This window comes from Panthera leo, chromosome F2 (assembly GCF_018350215.1).
Source record: "Panthera leo isolate Ple1 chromosome F2, P.leo_Ple1_pat1.1, whole genome shotgun sequence".
Taxonomy (NCBI): domain Eukaryota; kingdom Metazoa; phylum Chordata; class Mammalia; order Carnivora; family Felidae; genus Panthera; species Panthera leo.
Window position 1 is genome coordinate 22,982,618 of NC_056695.1, and position 15,768 is coordinate 22,998,385.

Genomic DNA, 15,768 nt, shown 5'->3' on the forward strand with positions numbered 1-15,768 from the left:
TTCTTTTTTTTTTTTTTTAACGTTTATTTATTTTTGAGAGAGACAGAGACAGAGTGTGAGCGGGGGTGGGGCAGAGAGAAAGGGAGACACAGAATCCGAAGGAGGCTCCAGGCTCTGAGCTGTCAGCACAGAGCCTGATATGGGGCTTGAACAACACACAAACTGCGAGATCATAACCCGGGCTGAAGTCAGATTCTCAACCAACTGAGCCACCCAGGAGCCTCTTAATGTAAATAAAAATAAAATAAAGACTCAAACAAATGGCACACTACACCCACCTTTAGAAGAATCATAATACACTTGAGGTTTTAAAGGACTTGGGTAGCCATAGTAAACAAATGAATGCATTTCTCAAATTAACTACAGAAGACTTTTTCACAGGAGTTTCAGGGAACATATCTCCAAGAATGCAGCACCAGTCATAACAGATGCAAGATGAGAACCATCAGGAATTATGCGAAGAATTGGGGCTATTTGATCCAAAAAAAAAAAAAAAAAAAAAGAAAGAGAAAAGAAAAGAAAAGTAGAGCAACCTTCATCCTCAAGCATATGATGAAGGGTTGTTGTAAATAAAACAGTATACTGTTGGTCTCTATATACATGAATTAAACCAGAAGAAAAGGACTACACAATCCAATCAAGTATTTTTTGAATGTTAATCATCTACTCAGAACAGTGTGAAAACCACAGGAGATGAAGGCGTAGAAGAAAAGATCCACACTTAACACATTCTCCTTGGAGATAAAAAAAGCTTTCTGAAACATCAGTGTAAAACCACATGAAGCTTTGTGATTAAACATCACAATTTGTAGTGAAAATGACAAGATGATAGAGGCTGTGGGGTGAGGGGGAGCACTGTGGGAGCTGATGGTGCTGTAAACTGGTTCTATGAAGTCATTGGGTAGGAAGCAATACTTTCATACAAGTTCTAAGCCACCGACAGAATGTATGTCAATGTGGAAATGTTCTTTTGGAAAAAGTACTACTTTTGCTTCTACAAAGAAAGGAACCGGGGTTTTTCACCCAGCGATCGGTAAGGTGTTCAATACAAAAGGCTGAAAACCATAGTCCTAATGTCCACCCAGAGACTATTGTGATCAATCCAAACGATCAATTCTTAAGAGCTCCCCCGTTGCTGAAATAGGGCACAATACTGCAGCCAATGGCAGCTTAATGCCGAGCACATTCTGAAGTGACAAATGCCTTCGAAAATACGATTCCAAAGTGGAAGTACTCACTGTGAGCCCTGGGATGACAGGAGACGTCAGTGGGGAAAGGACTTTGCAAAGGAAAGTACAAGATTCTGCACCTTACTATGGATGTTTGTTTTGTTTTGATTTGATTTTGGATCTAATCAATATTCTTTACTGGAGAGCGGACGTTCAGTAGGAACTGGAAATAAAAAGTTCAACCAAGGGTGTCACTTGCTTTGTTTTCAACACACATAGTCAAAACAAATAAGCAGAAAACAGCCTCCAGAGTCTTCCCTTTGTGACTGCTTTCTCCAGGTGACATGAAACGAACACAGCCTCCCACACCAACCGGGCCCTGTGCCCCTTGGGAGGCGGCTGCAGAGGGCTCGCAATGCGTGGGCTGGAAGCATCCAGTCTCTGACAGACTGGAACAATCCCATAGAGAAGGGTGGGGGATATCGCACTGCATCCTCGGAAGCTGCTTTCACACTATGTGAAGGCCCCTTTTATATGGAGGTTTTTTAAATATATAAACTCAATTCAAATGGGAATTCATCAAGCCTCAAACTTCTTTTTCAAAGGAATCCTATAACAAGTCTAGTTAGCTTGTTTTTCATAACTTGTTTCAAAATGACTGTTTACTGGGGCACCTGGGTGGCTCAGTCAGTTGAATGTGTCTGACTCTTGATTTTGGCTTAGGTCATGATCCCAGGCTTGTAGGATTGAGCTCAGCATCCTGCTCTGAGCTGGGCATGAAGGCTGCTTAATTCTCTCTCTCTCTCTCTCTCTCTCTCTCTCTCTCTCTCTGCCCCTCTCCCCAGCTCACACTGTCACTCTCTGTCTCAAAAAAAAAAAAAAAAAAAAAGTAAAATTACTGTTTCTTGTATCACTTTTTGAGTATATATACCTCCTTCAGAAGACTAGTGTGAGTAATCTAGGAGCAGGAATATATTGTAATACACTTGGGGAGTTCAGAAGGGACACTCAGAGTGGCCAGGATGGTTTCTTCTGAGAAGCACTAAAAAAGGCCTTAAAAGCCTTCTGGAGTTGGAAATCCCAGTGACAGCCTTGTCCCCCTCACCTTGGGCAAGAGGTCACAACTCACTCTAACCCACAGCTTCCTTATTATGAAATCTTTTTCAGAAGCAAATTGAATTGGGTCACTGATAAGTCAGAAACTAGGGGGTCTGAGATTTTAACCTACTTGAAAGCTAACAAGTTAGTCTGCCACAGGTTTGCAGGAGACATGATAACTCTGGGTCAGAGACAAAGAGCATCTATTATAGCAAAAGCAACAGCTAGAGCAATATCTTGCTCTGGTCCCCAATGTGATGAGAACCAGATGTCACCTGCACATGCAGTGGGGTGTACCCGAGCAGATAAACTCTGAAATTAGGAAAACCTGATCTTATATAGGGCCTCTGGTAAGCTTCCCATCCTCTTGGAATTTAAGCAAATCCCTGGGGAGGGAAAGAAATGGGCTTTATCGTTATTACTGTGATGTCTCCAGAGAGAGAGAGAAACATCTCTAAGCTTTACTATCCTGGAATGTCTCTTTATACAAACATTGGGTATAAATGCCTTTGCTCAAAGAAGCTGGACCATGCAGGAGTGTGAGAATTGCATACATAAATGTCACCCAGCCATTGCTTGCTTGTTCAAAGCCCTCAGTGCTTCCCCTCTGTAATAACATCCAACTCTGCCTTGTTGTGGCGCAAGAGGCCCTACTTGATCTGGTCCCTGCCTACATTTCCAATCTCATCTCATTTATTTCCATGAGGTTCCAGCCACACTGGCCTTTTTAGCATCCCTTAAACATACAAAGTTTATTTTCACCCTAGAGTCTTTCAACTTGCTGCTCCCTCTGTCTGGAACACTATTCCCTAGGACCTTCCCAGGACTGACTTCTGATCCTCATCTAGGTGCAGCTCAAGTGTCACTGCCCAGAGAAGCCTCTCCTTTCCCCAACACTAGTCCCTCTGGACCATACTATCATCTCTGTCTTCAGAGCCATTACCATTATCTTCAGTTTAGGTCTCTGTTTTCGGGCTGTCTGCCCCTGCAAGAATGTAAGTCCTGTGAGAGTAGAGAACTTGATCTGTGCTTGATTTTTAATCTAGTAGCTAGAACAGTATGTGCCTTATTTCGGTAAAGATTTGTTGAATGAATGTTGGATCTGTAAAATGGGGATAATCATAGTTATCTCATAGAAGTCTAGATAATTTAACAAATGCAAACATGCTTTATAAACCGTAGATATATATAAAGGAAATGTATTAATATTGAATCCAATCATACAAGGATTGAGGGGAAGCCATCACATAAAGGTTAGCCCTACATTGTTCTCTAAATAGTCATTAGTCTACTCCAGAACATAGCATCCTCTGGCAGAGGACATAAGCCAAATACACAAAATTCAAAAATCTGTGGGGGCCTCATTTGTAGGTCCACCTTACTTTTGACCTATTTATGAAAAGCTATAGAAATGCATGAGTGAATTTGATGTAGCCATGAGAATTTTTTTAATTTCTTGAGAGTTTAGCCCAAATTAGGACTAGACACTCAGTAAACATACATTAAAATGAATTAATTATACAATATGTAAATAAAACTGCTCTTGGGGCATAAAGATTGTTTTCTTTATTCAACAAAGGCTTATTGAGAATCCTCAATATGGCACGGAGATTTCCCCATGATCTGGCACCAGGCAAAGTCCCTGACATCTTTTGCTCTTCCCTGCTTCACACTATACTCCAGACGCAACTGAGCTGCTTTTGTGCCCTGATCTTGGTCTACTATTTCAGATTTCCCTTCCTTTATTTAACCTAGACTCACTGACTGGAAAGCCTTGAGCACAGCCACCTTTACCTTCTCAGGTAGGACTTCCCTTTGCCAGGAGGCAGTCCCTGGTTGATTTGTAACCTCCATGTTTTCTGGAGATGTGCCCTTCATCAGTGCTCCCTGTATATGTCTCAGTCATGCACTAACCCTGTTTTATGATTTTCTGTTTACATATCTGTTTCCCCCCACTGTACTTGCCCCTTCTGTGACAGACTATGTTTGAATTATCTTTTCATCTCTAATACCTAATCTGTTATATGACAAAGTAGGTGCTCAAATAATACTTGGTAAAGGAAAGGAGGAAGGGAGGGAAGGGAGATTAATGAATGGATGGAAAAAGGAAGTAAGAAATGGAGGAAGAATCATTTTTATTATGGAAACATGTAACTTTCAAATAAAATAATGTGGTTAAATAAGGTGATAAGAAATAGAGACATAACCACTTTGATTCCGTCTTGGTTAAAATTGAAAGAAATTATAGGTGAGAGTCAATTTGGTACCTCGGGGTCAAAATTCTGTTATACCAAATACTAGTCGTTAATACAGAGATGAGTTGAAGAACATTTCCATTCTAGTAATCTCCATAGTACAAAGAACAAAGAAATCAGGAGAGAAAAATGGCTTATTTATATTTGAAATATATGGACCATGACTATTGTTATGTTTCCTTAAAAATATGAAGCTTCCTGAGATATTCGCAAGTTCTTCAGGGGCTTTTCTTTCCGGGATGGTCTTAAAAGTTAAATATAAATTTTCTAGAATGTAAACTTTAATCACAAAGCATGTAGAACAGTGAATTGTTTATTTAATCTATACATACATTTGTTTTAGGGACCGGAAATTGTTCACTTAAAATGTAACTGGTCTCTCTCTCTCTCTTTCTCTGTCTTTTGTTGTTGTTGAGGTAAAATTGATATATAACATTATATAAGTTTCAGGTGTACAACATAATTCGATGTTTGTATACACTGTAAAGTGTATACACAACCATAAATCTAGTTACCATCCATCACCAGAGAATTGAGCCCCTTCATCCCCTAGCTGCCATCCCCTCTGGTAACTACTTTTGTTTTTATTTTCTTTGTTGGTTTGGTCTGTTAGTAAATTAACTGTTAATCTGATCCATCATTATATAAAATGTGTGAAAATCTTTAAAGAAAATCATTCAGGGGCCCCTGGGTCTAGTTTTTCTCTATGCCAATGTTGTAATACATAATAAAAATGAGAAAGTTCTGAGGCCATTTCAAACCCAAACACAATAAGTCTAGTATCTTTGAAAATATATTATCCCTTATTCAACCACACACTATTATCATGGCTCCGGTTTTCTAAACACTGCTGGAGGTCCGGTCCTATATTGTCTCTGGTATTAAAAGATAAAACAGAGGCATATTGAAATTTTTAAGTTTATTTGATCATTTGTTGACTCAAATCAAGGTCCAGAAGTGGTTAGGAGCGCTGGGTGGGCAGGAGCCATGGGAAAGACCTATAGAGAACCTTCAGAAGCAAGGAAAGGCAATTATCTGCCTGGCCACAGTTTAAAGCCTGATGGACTGTTTGTGACTGGTTGTCCTTAGCATTTTGATTTTCTAACCTTGAGGCATTTACAGGCTTAGATTCTGGTTTGCTTACATGAACCAGTCGCCTCAGCATCCAGAGTCACCTCAGTCAAATGGCACCCTAGTTTAATTCATTTAACACTAGATAGAAATTTCTTTCAAAATCTCACAGTCTTCATTTATGTTTTAACTTTTTAAATGTAAAAACTAATACAAATATCCTCTCCTTTACCACAATCCGAATTCCCAAACATTGGGAACAATTTGACGCTATTCCTTGATCCTTTTTCCATTTCAGTAATATTTTCCCCTTTCCTGTTAAAGGAAGAGATTAAGGTTGTTTTCCATTTTATGACTCGGCTACTAATAACAGGGTATTCAAGAGACATGTTACAGGGCGGAGGGCGGGTAGGAGATCCCAAAAGCAGGTCCACATTCACTAATTGCATCATTGGGTCCAAAATGAAATCCCTTCTCCAAGACGCATGGCCAGGTGACAGCCCAGTTTTTCCGGGCACAGGTAAAAGGAGACACCTAAGTGCTGATCTCAGAAACCTTTGTGAGGCAGGACTCTGATTCTGCAGAAGGTTTAGTAGATGCACGGCATGGCTCATCTGTGCTGCGGTGACCACCTGAGACACCAGCAGGTGCAGGCTGGGGGTGGGTTTCTTGCTGTGTGTGTTTATGGCCATCACATGAACAGCCACAGTTGTGTGAATGATAGGCTATTCAGTTGGAAGTGGTCTTAGGAAAAATAAACAAAGCCCAGCTGTATTTCTAACATCTCAGCTCCTCAGTAGAAGGGAAGGGCCTCGCTTCATCATCCTCTCCTGAAATTAGGAGATTTTTAAGATGTCGGATATATTTCTTAGATTTAGGAGTAGGAATAGTAATACTATTAGCTGCCATTTACTGGACACTTGATCTATGCTACATACTTTGCATTTATTCTCTCAATGAATCTCCTCAGTCACCTAATGAGCACTGCTATTCCCATTTTACCAGGAGGAAAGGTTATAGCTAATAAATGGCACATCCAGGATCTGAACCCCTAGTCTGTCTGACTCCGAAACCCTAGCCCTGACCATGGCCTTTGGCAGTTGCCAGATTTTGAGCCAACTGGAAGACAGGCACATCTGCTGAGAGAGGAAGGGCATCTGCCGGCCAGCCTTGGAAATAAGCAGTCACCAGTACCCTAGCACAAGAAGACACTCCCAAATGCATACTGCTTGAGCTGAGTATTCATGCCTGAGGAGGAAAAGGTGGGAGAGTAATCTGTAACTGAATGGAGCAAGCGTGGCTAAGGTTGCTGAGGCTTCTCAGGGCGGTGGGCAGGAACAAGTGATTAAGAGCCTTTTCTGCAATGCTAGCAGTGAGAAACCCTCGAAATTATTTAAACAGTGGAGTAATACAAACAAATTTGTGTTTTGGAAGATGCCTCTAGCCACAATACGGAAGGTCAACCGAAGGTGAGCCACGATGGTGGCAGTGAGGAGGCAGAATTGGTGGGATTTGGCGACTGAGTGTGTGAGGGAGATGCACGAGCGAAGGATGACATCCGGGTTTCTAATCTGATGGGCTGGGTGGTGGGTGGTACCACCCACTGAAATAGGAAGCAGGAAGAGAAGAAAGAAGGTTCTTGATGATGTGCTTAGATGTGGACGTTTTGGGTTTGAGATGTCTGTAGGATACCCAGGTGAGTGACAGGCAAATAAATTTGGAGCCAAGGAGGGAGGTACAATTGGAAATGGGAATGTGGATGCCACTAACTTACTGTGACACGTGAAGTCAGAAATATGGATAAGATTGCCCTAGGAAAGCCTAAGGAATAAGAACAAAAGCCTTGGTCCAGACCCTTGAGGAATAACAATCATTTAGGGATGAATAGAGGAAATGGAGCCATGAAAAGAGATTGAGAGGGAATGACCAGAGAAAGGAAAACCGAGATGTATTATTCTAGAAACCAAAAGAAGAAGTGTAAAGAGAACTTGCCCACCAATCTCAGACATGGCAGATGGAGTCAGTAGATGCCCTCTGAACTCCCCAAAACACCCGCCAAAGCCTTTACTGTGTCACATACTGTTTGTTTACCTGTGTCTCTTCCAAGAGGTGGACAAGATGTCTTCAAGGTCAGCGGCTGGTTATTTGTCTCTGTACCCTTAGGACCTGAAACTTGTCCGTTGGCTTAGGCAGCTGAGAAAGGCTTTAGTGAAGTGGTGGGGGTGGAATTCTGGTTAGGATAGACTGAGGAATGAATGGATGAGGAGGAATTTAAAATATTAAATCTCAATTGTCCACGCTGAGGGAAAGGAACAGAAATGTGCGTGAAACAAACAAAAAGAGGTAAACCCCAAAGTGATATTTTGACTTTGAACATAGACTCCATAGAAAACCTGTATTCTTTCATAGATCCAGACAGTCCTTCCTCCAGTCCTAGCCCTCCTCTGATGTGGCCCTAACGCCTGCACCTGAAACTCTCCCAAGAAGAGGAAACAAGGAGACAGTAGACACCTCCAAGGGGATGAGCCCTTGCTCTGTGGTTGAGAACTGACTAATATGAAAGGGGCCTAAAAACTGAAGCTTTGTGTAAGGAAACTTGTGTAAGGAGTAGGAGTATCTACTGCTGTAGATAACAGATAATCATAAGCTGTATCATCTGTGTTTTCGTGAATGTTTGCACGCCAATAAAACATCCTCAAGCATTGGAGATTAGTGTACTTTAAGATTTTGGATGAATGCCATTCAGAAAACATTTCCTTTATGAAGGTGTCATTATAATAATGAATGTTTTGCATTTGGGGAAGTGGTGTAATATTCGGAATGTTCAGCCAAAGGGAAAAAGATTAGTAGCTAGCTCTAATGACTTCTGGAGAACATGAGAATTTTAGTTTCTTGAGTCTTCTTTTTTTTTTTTTTTTTTATCCCAAAGTCAAATGAAGGGTGGAGTAAAGAAAAATGGGAAACAAAAACAAGTGATTGGCTTGATCATAATAATAACAAAAGTACTTCATGTACATATCAATTTGTTTTTAAAGTGCTTTGACATACATTAAGCTGATTTGATGTATATTTATAAATAAGCCATAATTAAGGCAAGTTAGCTGTGATAATCCCATAAAAGAGATGAGGAAACTGATGATCAGATATAGCTTCATCCTTCACAGCACCATCCCTTTGCAAATTGTCCAGGCCACCCTCCTGCCCTCTCCTTTTCCCTCCCTCCCTCCCTCCCTTCCTTCTTTCCTTCCATAGGGCACGGAGTACTCTGCCATGTGATACTGTGATATAATAAGAAATGTATATTTTGGGCTTCATTCCTGGCTCCTAAAAACGGTCCCAGAGCAATAAAGGTGAAAGGAGCACCTTTTGTTATAAGATTTGGTTTCTGTCCCCAGTTCCTGAAACAGCGCTGGTTCAATAAGATAAAAAGATTGTCTTTTCTTATTCATTTCAAGCCCCTTTCAACCCACTTGAGTTTATATTAATGAAGTGACTTTTAGAAAGTCCCTAATGATAGGGGCTGGTTTCCAGGGGAAGCAACCTTCTAATTAGAGAGCTGGAACTTTCAGTGCCCCCCCCCCCCCCCCCCGTCTCCATTCCAACTCCAGGGAGGGGAAGGGGGGGGCCAGAGTTGGAGTTAACCACTAATGGTCAATGATCTAATCAATCGTGCCTACCTAATGAAGCTTCCATAAATAAGAAACCCTAACTGAAGGGGTTCAGGGAGCTTCTGAGTTGGTGAGTACACGGAAGTGCCAGGAGAGGGAGGCATCCAGAGAGGTCATGAAAGCTCCGTGCATCCCTCCTGTTTGCCCTATGGCCATAGGGGAAAACCCCCACATATTCATGTTAGACGTAGGAGTAGGAGTAGTTGTAGTGGTAAGAGCAGTAGCAGTAGTGAGAGAAATGGAGTTTTCTTTTCAGTCATGTACGACACAAGGCACCAAATCTAATAAACGTCTCTTATTATAACCTGGGCTCCCAAGTTACCCTGTTGTTACATAGACATTCTTCCTGGAAGAATGAGAAGGTTCATTCATAGGAAGATGAGAGCTGCCTGGTGGTCCAGGACATGAGTGCTGGGTCCTCTTACAAGCTCTTTGACCTTGGGCCAGTTAATTAAAATTTGTGTGCCTCAGTTTCCTCACTAGTAAAATAATCCCTCCTTTAGAAGGTGGTTGGAAGTATTAAATGAGTTAGTATCTGTAACTCACAAATCTTATTTCAGTGTGTGTTCAATAAATAAATGAGCTGGGCAGGCTCAACATTCCTTTGTGAGGGAAGAATAACTCTTTATTCCTTATTGCTCAGCAAGTTGTTCACACGATTATAACTAATCTCCAAATACACGGGAGCAAGACATTCACTTTATTGCTTCTTTCCACCATCCAGAAGAAATTCCATAAATGAAAGAGTTTATGAGAACCAAATATATATCACCAAACATCTTTCATAAGGGCTCAGATCCAATGCCTACTTAAGGAAGAAAGGCTGCCTCTTTCCTAGGGTGCACCCTTTATTCAAGTCCCCGGGGGACATTCCATATCTGAAATGTAGAAGTTAATGATTCCCAGAGACTACTTTTTGAGATTGTTGAACTGAATTCATCAGTTTATGCCATGTGTGGGTGGGAAGATTTTACAGTTTGCTACCAATTCTTTCCAACTGCTGGAGAAGAAGAATATTCACTCATGGTTGCTTCTTCTAAGGTCATGAGGTCACGGCATAATTTTTTTTCTCTTGTCCTTACAAGGAAATCTTCAAAACTTTCTTTAGACAGGGAACCAAAAATAGTGACAAGGAGAAAGAGTTGCCAAAGATGTGTCCTTTCCCCCTTCTTTATTTCATTTATAGTAAAATCTTAAATCTTTGAGAGCCAGTTTTGCACATTCCTCTCCCTAGACACTGTTTATTTCAAGTTGTAATTCACGCTGCATTTACACCCTTGCGCTCAGGTTATTTTGTTTAAATATTCCTTTCTGGTTGTTTTTGCGTGCCAATAATTTTCCAGAAAGTTACACTCACCTCCTTCTGTCTCTGCCAAATTTTGCAAGATTTCTGTAGTCTCTGAGAGAGGCAGCAGTGGGTGAAACACCATGGGCTCTGAGGGCAAAAGACGTGAGTTCAAGTTCTGGACCCACCATCGGCTTTGAACCCGGGGAAAGACATCTACCATATCTCCTCACTTATGGAATGTGAGTGATGATACTGAAGGCTCTCCTTCCTTCCTCACAGAGCTATTGAGAAGATCAAGTGAAATGATGATGTAGAAGCACTTGAAAGCTCTAGTTAAAAGCAAGTTACATTTATGCTGCAAGCATTTTCCCTACATGTGTATCTCACAGTAAATAAAGTTAAAATAATCGAACGTGAAAAATATAACTATGACACTTATACATTATGGAATTTGCAAAACAAAAGATGTCAATTCAAATATGAGAATCCTATTTTTATGTATAAATATATATTTATAAGTATATAAATATATAGCATATATACATACACACACATATTTACCATATATGTCTGTAGATATATAGATATATAGACGTAGATGGTAGGGTACTAGACACATCAGTGCTCTATTCAGGCCTATGAACTTCTGATTTAGCATCTCTGAAATATTGGAACCTAGGATTCAGAAAACAGACTGCATTTTTTCTGCCCTTGAAACATGCATCTTCTTCTCTTTCAAACGAACTGAGCCCAGGTTTTTAGCGGGGCACACTGATCCCCAGCTACAGGACAACTGGTCTCATGTTCCCTTACAGTTTGGTGTGGCCATCACAGTTCTGGCCAATGAGAGGTAAGCAGGAGTGTCGTGTGAGGTTTCCAGAAAGTCCTATAAGTTCTGTAATAGGGAGGAGTTGCATCTTCTCTCTTCCCTTCTTCCCCCAGCTATCTGGAACGTGGCTGAGATGTCTGATAGTGCAGCCACCATCTCTGGTGTGAGGGAGCAGGCCACGCCCTAGGGAAGGCGAGGGTAACACAAGAAGGGTTCTGTGCAGCTGGTGACAATGGAGTCAGCAAACAAAGCCTGGACTACCTGGCTCCAAACTTCTTATGGGCAAGAAGGAATTAAACTACTATCTTGTTTCACTTTTTTTGGGGGGGGGAGTGGTTGGGAATCTGTTATTCACAGCTGAACCAGCATTAACTGAAAAATGTCTCTCTGTGACCTGTCATTTCCAAAGACGAGTTTTAATCTCTTTTCTAAAGTAAGATGCTGAGAGGCAAAACATAGGATCCCACATGATTATTTGGCAATTCACTGATGATTTGGTGATCAACTCTTGGACTTCGGCAAGCAATATGACTTGCACAGAGGAAAGTTTGGGTCCTGTCAGCCAGAACAAAGCAGGGTGGCTTTTAAGAAGAAATCTCTCTGAGGGGTGCCTGAGTGGCTCAGTTGGTTAAGCAACTGACTTCAGCTCAGGTCATGATCTCATGGTTTGTGGGTTCGAGCCCCACGTCAGGCTCTGTGCTGACAGCTCAGAGCCTGGAGCCTGCTTCAGATTCTGTGTCTCCCTCTCTCTCTGTTCCTCCCCTGCTCGTTCTCTGTCTCTCTCTGTCTCTCAAAAATAAACAAACATTAAAAATTTTTTTTTTTAATCTTTCAGAAAGTACAGTGAATGAAGCATAAGATCACCATGGAGTTGCATGTCGCTTGCTCATGGAAACTGGTCTGACAGAGCAGCTCTCCATCCTCAGACACGGGTCTCATGAAGAACCAGGGCGGCGTGTGGAGCAAGGTGGATGAGCACATGTAAGTACATGAGCCTGTAATTTTGTGCAAGGCATGAAGGGAATCTAGCACAACAGCATCTATAGCTGTATTTGGAAACTGATGAGGTGATTAGACAATCCATTCATACTTATTGGACCACATGATATTTTTGTACTGACAAAATAAATAGCCTTTGTTCTCAGAATGTGTGGGGCTGCACTGTCTTCTTCATTCACTCACTTGGTGACTTTGCATGGAGTGCCTACTGCGTACCGGGCTACAGATTGACACCGGACCACCTCGAGGACACAGTTCCCCTTTCTGAGATGACATCTTTTATTCTCCCCTCGTCAGAGGCCCTGGTCTGGTCTGAGAAGGCTTCTCTGACCTCTACAGCCCTGAGCAGTGGTTCCCGGCTCTGCTCCAAGCTTTTGCAGTGCTTTTCATCTACACAACTAACCGGGCACTTGGCAAAGTCTACCTTAAATGTGTTTATATTTATTCTACTGTAACGTGAGTGCCTTGAGTTCAGAGACATACCTTTGGTGTTTAGTAAATGCTTGTGGACGATGTCATATTCATTCCGTACTTGCCAGTTTCTTTGGTCAACATTACTTGGACATCTCCTGCAGGCCTCGCACGATACTAAGCACTGGTGAAGAGAAAGGAGGAATAAGACTCAGACTTGGGGACCGCTGGAGAAAGAGAAGTGTGAACAAACCATTACAATGCAATGCCATATATGCGAGCAAAGATCTTGGAGCAAGTGTTTGAGTCGAAGCTTCTGACTTATCCTTGGAAAGACTTCACAGGAGAAGCAGTGTCCCACCTAGCTCTTCAAGGAAGAGGAAAGGCCAGGTGTGTGAAGGAGCGATTTACACACTTTCCACCTCTGGCTCTTCATGATCTCTTGCAAAGTAGGCAGGGCAGTTGCTGTGTCTCTACTTCCCAGGAAGAACCGGGAGCAGAACACGTCAGAACATGTTGTGCAGGAGCTCCTGGCTCTAAAGAGAAGTGAAGTGGGCCCCAAACTCAAGCTCTGAATCCTAATCCAGTGCTCTTTCTACCGTGCCTCCTGGTTTCCCTAAGTAACGCGGATGACCATGAGTTCAGCCCCGGAGGGGGTCAGGTGTTTCTTATTTTCTCAGCTAAAATGAGTAGAGCAACCCAATTCATTTAATTTATTGCATTTTCCCCTTCCATTTTTCATAATTCCCTCATTTATGAGGCCAGAGTTCTCAGTAATTCCCCTTCCTGGAATCTTCCCTAAGGAAATAATCAGAGAGGTGGACATAAATTTATGTACAAAAACTCGCCTAGCAGAACTATTTATAATAACAGAAAATAGGAAGCAACCTAAATTTCCAACAAAAACAGACTAGTGGGCAGGCGCTAAACATCTTTCCAGGTATTTTAATGGCATTTTTTAAATGCTTACAATTAATGTTATTATTTTTTTTAACAAAAGGACAGGATAAAAACCCATGATTCCAATTTTGTTGGGTATACATGCCAATATATGCAGAGGAAAAAAAAAGGCTTTCAGCAAGATGCTCACAGTGGCCATCTTGGCGCTATTTGTTTGTATTGTTTATGTTTTCCACAGTGTGCATTTTACCATCAGAAAAATAAATATAAATAAAGATTGTTGAGTAAACTACAAAAGTCATCAAGAAACGGAGACTGGATTCCTGTATTCATTAGGGTTGTCCAGAGAAACAGAAACAGTAGAATGAATATATATACATATATGTGTATATATATATATATACATATATATACATATATGTGTATATATATATATATACATATATATACATATGTGTGTGTGTGTATATATATATATATGTATATATATATATACACACACACACATATATATATATATAATATCTATCTATCAAGAGAGAGACATTGATTTATTTTAAGGAATTGGTTCATGTGATGATTATGGAAACTGGCAAGTCCAAATTCTTTAGGGTAAGCAGCAGGCTGGAGACCCAGAGGAGAGTTGATGTTTGAGTTTGAGTCCAAAGATAGTCTTCTAGCTGAATTCTGTCTTATTGAGAGGTCAGCCTTTTTTCTACTAAGGCCTTCAACCAACTGAATGAGATCCACTCATATAATGGAGGCTAACTTGTTTTACTCAAAGTCTGCTGACTTAAATCTTAATCTCATCTAAAAAAGACCTTCACAGAAACATTGGGAATAATGTTTGCCCAAATACCTAGCTACTGTGGCCTAGCTAAGTTGACACATAAAATTAACTGTCACATTTCCTGAACTACTTGAGATTTCTCACCTATAGACCCAACCGCTTGAAGACAGAGGCTCTGTCTCCTCCTCTCCATCCCTCTGTCACTCGGCACAGGTCTGGTTCATGGTAGATGTGCAACAGGTGTTAGAATGACTGTGTCAGTGAGTGAGGGAGAAAACTGCTGAGAAGACAGTCAACAATATTCCTAAATTATCAATCCAGAATGTCACAAATCAATAGTCAAGTTTCCTTAGCCTGGGACCTGGTCAGCCTTCAAAGGAAGCCATATCACACCATAAAGGCAGGCCATGGCCACCACAATTACCCCACTCCCACGATTACCCTACCCATGAACATTTCTAGACCTACCAAAAACTTGCCCTGAGCCCAGAGACCACCAAGGACACACAGTCCACCCCAGTGATGTCACCCTCCTGTGAACAATGGTCAGTGGGAGGCACAAGTCCTGTAGGACCAGAGACATGGACCGTCTGGGGGCTGCTTGAGTATAGGGTCCTCACTAGACAGCCCCCATTGCCTCAGTCCAGGTAGGTGGCTGTGAGAGCAGCAGTTCACCATGACCTACAGCCAGACAGTGGCCTCTCGCTGCCTCAGCCCCTGCAGAGAGTGTAGAGCTTCTCCAGCCACCACAGAGTCCTCTTTCACTTTCTGACATGGGCATTTGTCCCCTCTGGGTTTCTTGCTTTGCTGATTATTTCAGACCTGCTTGGGATAGAGTTTATCCTATCCTCTCCAGGAGCCCCAGATCTCCTGACCTGCTGATATTCCACCTCCCTCCAGAGCTTCAGAAGGGCAGGACTCTGGGTACCCAGTCAGCTCAGAACAGCCTGATTTAGTAAAAACATTCCAATAGCTATAGTTGCCAAGACACAAAGGCCAGGAAATCCCCAGAAAGTGGCCCATAAAGTGATTTGAAAGAAGGAACAGGAGCAAGTTTGCTTTTTCTTTTATAATGAATAAAAGTGATGAATAAAAATCTTTAGTCAGTGTGGTGATCTTGTTCTAGTTATGCAAAAGGGTTTGTTTGTTTGTTTGTTTGTTTAATGAAAAATCTACTACAAGGAGTAAGTTCTAAGTTCTCACTTATTTCATAAGATAATTCAAGACACAAAAGTTCTTATTGAGAGAAGGAGACTATGTTTTTATTTAGGGATGGGGATAGAAGCTGTG

At 41.5% G+C, this 15,768-nt stretch overlaps 1 long non-coding RNA gene across 1 annotated transcript in view; it reads left to right on the plus strand.

Moving 5' to 3' along the window:
• LOC122211274 overlaps positions 1-12,350 on the plus strand; it is a 35,328-nt gene extending 22,978 nt beyond the window's left edge. Inside the window, exon 3 of the long non-coding RNA XR_006198585.1 lies at positions 12,214-12,350. This is a non-coding gene — a long non-coding RNA (uncharacterized LOC122211274). The remainder of the gene's footprint in view (positions 1-12,213) is intronic.
• The last annotated feature ends 3,418 nt before the right edge of the window (positions 12,351-15,768 follow it).